General features: G+C 36.0%; 1 protein-coding gene across 5 annotated transcripts in view; it reads right to left on the reverse strand.

Moving 5' to 3' along the window:
- Positions 1 to 2367, reverse strand: part of akap13 (A-kinase anchoring protein 13) — a 95075-nt gene extending 92708 nt beyond the window's left edge. For all 5 annotated transcript variants that reach the window (XM_082160182.1, XM_082160179.1, XM_082160181.1 and 2 more), the window contains exon 1: positions 1989 to 2367. The gene's annotated coding sequence lies outside the window, so the exon portion shown is untranslated. The remainder of the gene's footprint in view (positions 1 to 1988) is intronic.
- Positions 2368 to 8210: the final 5843 nt, after the last annotated feature.

Here is an 8210-nt window from a genome sequence, read left to right on the forward strand (position 1 = left end):
GAAGCTAAAACTGCCTTCTCTGTAATGGGATACAGATGAACCCTGTTGGATTTCTTCTGGCAGTGGATTCATCTCCATAATCATTTGCGGACACTTTCACTGTTTGACAACTATGTCTTGATAAAGCACAAGCTCGAAATTTGGAGGAACAAAACACTTTTTTTAATGCCATTAAGTTTTTACGTGTGGTTCGTTAAGGTGGCAAATACTTTGAAAGTACTGAGGAAATTAAAAAAATCTGCAAGGTTATTCGATTTTTGATCTGGCCAGAAGCAACAAGATTTCCACAAGCAATTCCAAAAGGAGCAAAAGTGCAACATACTGAAAAATGTAAATCAGTTGTTCTCAGCTGGTGAGGAACGGACAGCAAGGGAAAACAAATAATGCAAATAATAATCTGCAACTATAATGTACAGTTAGAATAGCAAAAATCATTGTTATGTATTTCACATTAATATTAAAAATGTCAAATGTTTTTTGTTAACTTTTGAGCAATAATCTATGTTGGTACTTACAAGATCTGAAGTAAAACCAGTTGAGAACCACTGCTTTAAATGAATAATAGAGGAAGGCCAGGAATAACAGACAAACCAATACAAAACACACCCTGGGAATTCCAAAGCTTCTAGACATAAGAACAACAATCTGAGGACTGTGGAGTCTCAGGAACACACAAATATGTATACATTTATATTTATAAATGTATTAAAATATATATATTTCAATGGACAATCTTATGGTTACTAACAGTGTTTACTACTCTGCCTTTGTCCTTGATTAAGTCATTTCAGGCTACTGTTTCCTTAAACTCAGGAAGATAATACATTAACAACTAATGACAGTCAAGTGCCATCATCTGATGAGATCAATTTACATACAGATGACTGTGCATGCAAATATCTTCACAAATATCTTGCATGCTTTGAGTATGACTCCTTTGAAGATGAAAGACTCGGGTTAAATGTTAACACCATTTATATCAGACTGCAGAAAGATTAGAATAGCAGCACGGAGTGCTGGTCTACAGAACTGGACTGGTCTATCCGGTCTATTGATATAAATATGTCATATTGCTCAGGTGAGTTCAGATCACTATTCCAAAAGACACCTGTCAGCCAAGAGTTCAATGGTTTTGTTTAACTTGTGTGTTTAGTCTAATTATAAAATCATCTTTCTTTCAAGATCAGAACTGAGACCAAATAAAGTAAATGACCAAAGTGAAAAGTAGACTTTGAACTCTAAACAAAAGTTCACAAATTATTGCAATAAAATATTAAAAAACCTATATAAATTTAAACCAATAATAATAAAGTCATTGCAATAAAATAAATAAAAGTCCCTTCTGGAAAGCTGATAGTCGTGTTTTGGAACATGATAGTTTTCTAGTTGGTCCAAAACCACCAGCTACCAGCTGGACATACCATCTTAAGTTAGTCAAGATCATTTTGGTTGCTGGTAGAGCAGATAATGACTGCATTTACATGGAGAACAATACTATGATTGATTCATATAAAATATTATATAGAATGGATATCGTGACGAAATACTGTGACCATTCACACAAGATAAACCAATAAAATAGAAATACAAATAATACAGAACTATACCAAATTTGCTTTAAATGTAAAGTAGCCTACGTTAACAAAATCAATATAGCGACAAGTCAAAGCATCTTCGTTTATTAGAAATTATACTACAAATACAAAAATACTGAAAAAATTTGATTCTACACGTTTTTCGAAATAAAAAACATCGTCTTAATCAGAAAAGTATGTTTATTTAAATATGACAAGCGTGGTCCAGTTATAGACCAGCTCCCATGTTCAACACAGTTATAAGATGGACCTACCAGCAGGGGTTAACATCTTGTTGCAGATAATAAGTTAATATGAGTAAAATAAAACATAATTTACTCTCAAAAACCAGGTAACATCACACTACACAATGACTTTACAGCAGTCCTGGTAGAAAAACCGAGGCTATCTTACCTCGAACGCTGCAGTGCTCAAAGCGTGCTTCCCTCGTTCACTCTCATTCCCTTTAAACGCTCACAAAACACCATCCAACATCGTCTTCCACGAGTCTTTGGCTAGTTACCGCAAACACACCGAGATGTCCTTCTATTCCACTAGTTGTGCAATGAACGCTGCGAGACAAACTACCTTATTACAATGTTGTGCTTCAGCGTTTGACTGGAGTAGCCTACAAAAAAACGTTCTAAAATGTTTCGCAACAAACCGCTTGTTCCAACGGTGCAACTTTTATTCTACGCTGTGAATTTGACGAATGTAAAAAGTCTCAGAATGTAGAGACACAAATCACTTGTTACACTGTTGCAACTTCTATTCTTCTAGTCCGCACGCCTCATAGGGCGGGACCAACAGTTAGTGGGAGCTATGAGGTGTCTCTACAAACCCGAGCCCGGCCTGGCGCGTGCTTCACTGTGGACTCATTCAAAAGAGCTTCAAGAGAATATTTGGTCAAACTCATTTATCTGTCTTAAAGTAGGTCACCGTGCACGGATACTAATATTGTGGTGTATTCATATTACATTGGTATAGTTAAAGTCCTGACTGTAGTGTTTAGGGTCCAATGTTATTTAAAGGTTTTTTATTTATGTATTTGATTAATTTAATATTTATAACCGATGACGGTCAAAGAAGCCATGTTGCTGAACGGCAATGATATTTTTGTTCTATGTTTCAAATTCAATGCCAAATAACAAGTTATAAAATGAGTGTGGGTGACCTCTTGTGTACAGTCCAAATATTACAACTGTGATCATTTCTATATACTGTCTGTCTGTCTGTCTGTCTGTCTGTCTGTGTGTGTACAGTCCAAATATTACAACTGTGATCATTTCTATATTCTGTCTGTCTGTCTGTCTGTCTGTCTTTCTGTCTGTCTGTGTGTACAGTCCAAATATTACAACTGTGATCATTTCTATATACTGTCTGTCTGTCTGTCTGTCTGTCTGTCTGTCTGTCTGTCTGTCTGTCTATCTATCTATCTATCTATCTATCTATCTATCTATCTATCTATCTATCTATCTATCTATCTATCTATCTATCTATCTATCTATCTATCTATCTATCTATCTATCTATCTATCTATCTATCTGTCTGTCTGTCTGTCTGTCTGTCTGTCTGTCTGTCTGTCTGTCTGTCTGTCTGTCTGTCTGTCTGTCTGTCTGTCTGTCTGTCTGTACAGTCCAAATATTACAACTGTGATCATTTCTATATACTGTCTATCTATCTATCTATCTATCTATCTATCTATCTATCTATCTATCTATCTATCTATCTATCTATCTATCTATCTATCTATCTATCTATCTATCTATCTATCTATCTGTGTGTCTGTCTGTCTGTCTGTCTGTCTGTCTGTCTGTCTGTCTGTCTAAATTATGTCTATATATCCTAAATTAAGATAAGACTAGATAAACTTTCCGTATACCAAACCATGTAATGCCAATTTGTGCGTTCTTTTAGTTATGTAGTTCCAATAATTCCCCTCTTTATTTTCGCACTTATTTCCTCTCCTTCCTCACAGTGCTGCAGCCGAGATGAAAGATGGAGAAAAGACCCAAGAGTCTTCTCTGGTTTCACTGCTACCACGTGTCTGCTGTCTATCAAGGACTGTGGTGCTTTCTTTGGCTCTTAAATGAATCGAGACTCCTTTCAAATTTCCAATTCAAATGAGCTTTATTGGCATGACAAGTTATACACTGTAAAGCATTTAGTAGGACAGTCTATGTACTTTGAGGTGTGTGTGTGTGTGTGTGTGTGTGTGTGTGTGTGTGTGTGTGTGTGTGTGTGTGTGTGTGTGTGTGTGTGTGTGTGTGTGTGTGTGTGTGTGTGTGTGTCACTGTTTGGACTACTCTTCCCTATTTTTGAGGCAGGAATTGATGTACTTTGCAGTCTCTTTTTTTTCCACAAAGTACATATTGAGCTTGTGCATTAATCTGTATAGTACAACAAAATGTATATTGTTTTTGTGTTGTTTCATTCTAATTAGCTTGGTAGTTTTATTTTTGCACATTAATCATTTGGTTGGGCCGTATTCTGTGGATGAGGGTGTCAGGGTCCTGAGGCTGATTATTGTTTGTCGTGTTTAGTCTGTTTAGTCTTGATGGCTCTTTTCTCAATGTGGATTAATAGAGGGTTTTGGCCTAATTCTGCCCTGCATGTGTCATAGGCCAGTAAGAGCTGTGCGTGTAAACCTCACTCCCCTGATCTCAAGAGGTATGCTAGCTTCTAACATTAGAGGCTAAGGTCTTTAGCATCCTTTTTAGAGCGTCTGCCTCCCACGCAGGAGACTCTGGCTCAAATCCTGTTCAGATCAGAATTAGTAAGACTGGTTACACATGGATTATTAGGTGAATTTCAACCCAAGTACAGTAGGCTATGTGTAGTTTGTGGCATGATCAATTTTGGTCATACCAAGGGTGAAATTGTATTTCTCACCTTTTTTTCCTCTGACTCTCTCTCTCTCTCTCTCTCTCTCTCTCTCTCTCTCTCTCTCTCTCTCTCTCTCTCTCTCTCTCTCTCTCTCTCTCTCTCTCTCTCTCTCTCTCTCTCTCTCTCTCTCTCTCTCTCTCTCTCTCTCTCTGTATCTCTCTCTGTGTATCTCTCTCTCTCTCTCTCTCTGGATCTCTCTCTCTCTCTCTCTCTCTCTCTCTCTCTCTCTCTCTCTCTCTCTGTATCTCTCTGTATTTCTCTCTCTGTATCTCTCTCTCTCTCTCTCTCTCTCTCTCTCTCTCTCTCTCTCTGTATCTCTCTCGCTCTCTCTCTCTCTCTCTCTCTCTCTCTCTCTCTGAGGTCTGTCTCGGGTTAAATAAATAAGAGAACACGAGGAACGCTGGCTCCGGTTCCTGTCATGCTGGGCTGCTCCAGAACACACTGATCTCAGACACTCGCTGCCCAGCAGAGACTCACAATATGACATGTTTGTGAACTTCTGGTAAAAATGCTTTTAAAAAAGTCTATATATTTTTTTATCATTTGTATAATGTATTATAATGTATGATTATATTATTTCGGGTAACTGAAACCGAGACTACTATATTAATATTACTGTAAAATGGTTTTGTACATGTAGGCCTGGTTTCACAGACAGGGCTTAGATTAAGCCAGGATTAGGCATTAGTTCAATTAGGGCATTTAAGTAGCTTTTATAAATGTGTCTTAGAAAAAAAACTTACGGGTGTGTATCTTGAGACAAAACGATGGCTCTGACATATTTTAAGATACTGTCTATCAGTGCTTTCAGATGAAACAGCTCAAACATGCATTTTAGTCTGGGACTAGGCTTAAGCCTTGTCTGTGAAACCGGGGGATTGCCTAATGACTTTTTTTTTTCTTAGCTGGTAATATAGGCTTACAAGTAAAACTATAAAATAATTTCAACACAAATGAATATTTCATGTCCACATATTATTTTATTTGGTGAGTATATGTAAAATGTATTGGTGAATTTTACATTGCTGTGCAACATTACCAAATAATTAGGGGAATGGAAGAACAAATGATTCTTCCACAAAAGCGATTCTTTCGATATGGTTATAATGAAATAAGCTGGTAAGTTTAGCAGAGAATGTGTATAAAATTCTCAACTTGTTTGTATGCGTCTCAGAATTATGCTGACGCAGGCTAAGCCTTAATGTTAAAAAGGATGCAAAAACGTATAAATTATTCAGAGTTGTTCTCAATTGTTCTAGTTTTCATGGCTTTGAACACTGTTCTTCAGATATTTCGCAGATCTCACATGGATTCATTATTTTAATAAGGATTGGGAGATTTGTCCCAAATGTAGGCCTACTGTAGGCCTAAAATAATAATAGTTATGCACCCCTGTAGTGTTATATCTGACCTGTAGAGGACGCTATTGATCTCAGAATGATAGACAGTTTTACTATACAAAACTTTCCAGCCCATGCATATCCCACCCCAATCAGTTTTTTTTAAGTAAAAAAAAAAAAAGATTAGATTATTGCTTTATGTATAATATACGCTTATAATAATAATAATAAATGTATTTTATTTATTTAATTACTTTTTTTTGTTTTTTTTGTCTTTCCAAAGCAACATTATAGCACCATGGTACTTTTTTTTGTAAATATGGAAATCCTGATACAACAGTTTTATTTTTAACTATGTAAATTTTAAAGTGTTTATGCAAAAATACAGCTAAATAGGCTTTTTCTCTAAAGACACAGAAATATTGAAACATGTTTATTCATTTATTTCGCAAGCATTTAGTTCATTTGAAACACAAAAGTGTGCAAACAGACTACAAAAGAGCATCACAATCTCCATCTCTCGTTGCGTGCTCTCATTTTATATGACAAATGCCAGGCAAAGCTTGTGTACTGTCACATCAATATTGCTGAATTATTTAGCTGTTAGTGGCAGCCTACGCCTTCACCATTCAGAAAAGATTTTACTCAGGCAAGTGTGATTTACCCTTTAAATGATCATTTAGAACTGCTGCTGAATGACGATGACAGATGATCAATCTGATCCCCAGGGGGGAATCATTTACACATGCACTTATTTGTCTTTAAAATGTTAATATGTACGCTATGTGTCTGTTATTTAGCGTGTTTTTACACCATGAGTAAAGCAAAAGTAAACGGGTTTGGGTTATTAATGCTGTATGGGAGGGTCCTTGGATCTGTAGTGTGTGTGGTTGTATGTGTGTATCATTGCAGGGGCTGACAAGATGTATGTGCACTGCTGTAAGCATGGGGAAAGGCCTTTGTCTGATTAGCATTCAGTCCTTGCACAGACTGCATCAAGGAACTCTCACTCTCTCCCTCCTCTTTCTGCATCATTCTCTTGAACCAGAACCCCTCAATACAAAACAAAAGGAACACCTTGTGTGATAAAGATATCAGCATATCAGCAACAGGTAAAAAAAAATTAAGGTTTATTTTTTAATTTTTATTTTTTTTAATTTTTTTTTTATAAGTTGCCAGAGCAAATTACTAGAGCAAAGAGATTCAAATAACTAAAGAAAAACAAACTGCATGAAGGAATTGAGGATGTTTATCTGTGGAATATTTAAACTTTATTTATTAAAGAATAATTTATTTGGCATCCTGGTGCTTTGGTCTTTATGGGGTGAACGCACCTGTAGCATGACTTCAGAGATAGATTGTTGAAGTGCACATTTTAAAGTGTAATTTATTCCTGTGTGGCAAAGCTGAATTTTCAGCATCATACATTTCAGCATCATTATCAATGTTGAAAACAGTTGTGCTGCTTAATATATATATATAAATATATATATATATATATATATATATTGTTTAAAAATTAAACAATGAAATCTTACTGAAATCTTATGCATTTTAAATACACTTTAATTTCTCCTCATGCATAATTTTTGTAAGCCATATATGGATTTCACGAAATTAATAATAGAAAATAATTCTCATTATTAAGCTCTCTCAAAACACACTGCCAATCAGCAGGAGGGGGCGTGTCCACTCATGATGGGGGAGGAGAGAGAGTGAGCAAGAGGGAGATTTGAAGACAGATTGTAGAAAGAGAGATGGCTGAGAGACATTAACAAAAGAGAAAAGTTCAGAAGAATATCACTGGAAAAAGAAGGGTTTTGATCAGGCAAGAGGTTTAGCACCCACGTTAGTAGTAGAGACCTAAGCGAGAAGGCCTGAAAACAGATGTCGTGGTTGCATTGTTTCTGCTTCATACAGATGGTGGACAACCAGAATGCCTATTACCGCCGCGCCAGCTGCCGCGGCGAAATCACCGCGGCAAAAATAAACCAGCCGCATTTCAAAGTCGTTCCCGAAATGACCGCCAGGTGGCGCAAAGGGGCATTGTGCAAAACAGCAGCAATTGCCGTATTTTAAAATGTAAGTGTGTTAAATATAAAACAATATAAAAAAAAAAATATATATATATATATATATATATATATATATATATAGGCCTATTAGGCTACAACAGAATAGAACCAAAGATAGAATCAATTTTAGAACTGAAAAAATAGAATCAAAAGTTAAAAATAGAGACGATATTAGGAGCAATGACGCTGAATATTTTTACTATTCTATTGAGGAATTAGATAAATGAAGAGCTCTCGTGAGCGATACAATTGCATAGTAATTTATAGTGATTTCAAAAGCAGTCCTTAAAAAATAAATAAATGGAGTAGTGTAGCATAATTTTTGAGAGATTACG

Source organism: Leuciscus leuciscus, assembly GCF_965113295.1.
Source record: "Leuciscus leuciscus genome assembly, chromosome: 25".
Lineage (NCBI taxonomy): Eukaryota > Metazoa > Chordata > Actinopteri > Cypriniformes > Leuciscidae > Leuciscus > Leuciscus leuciscus.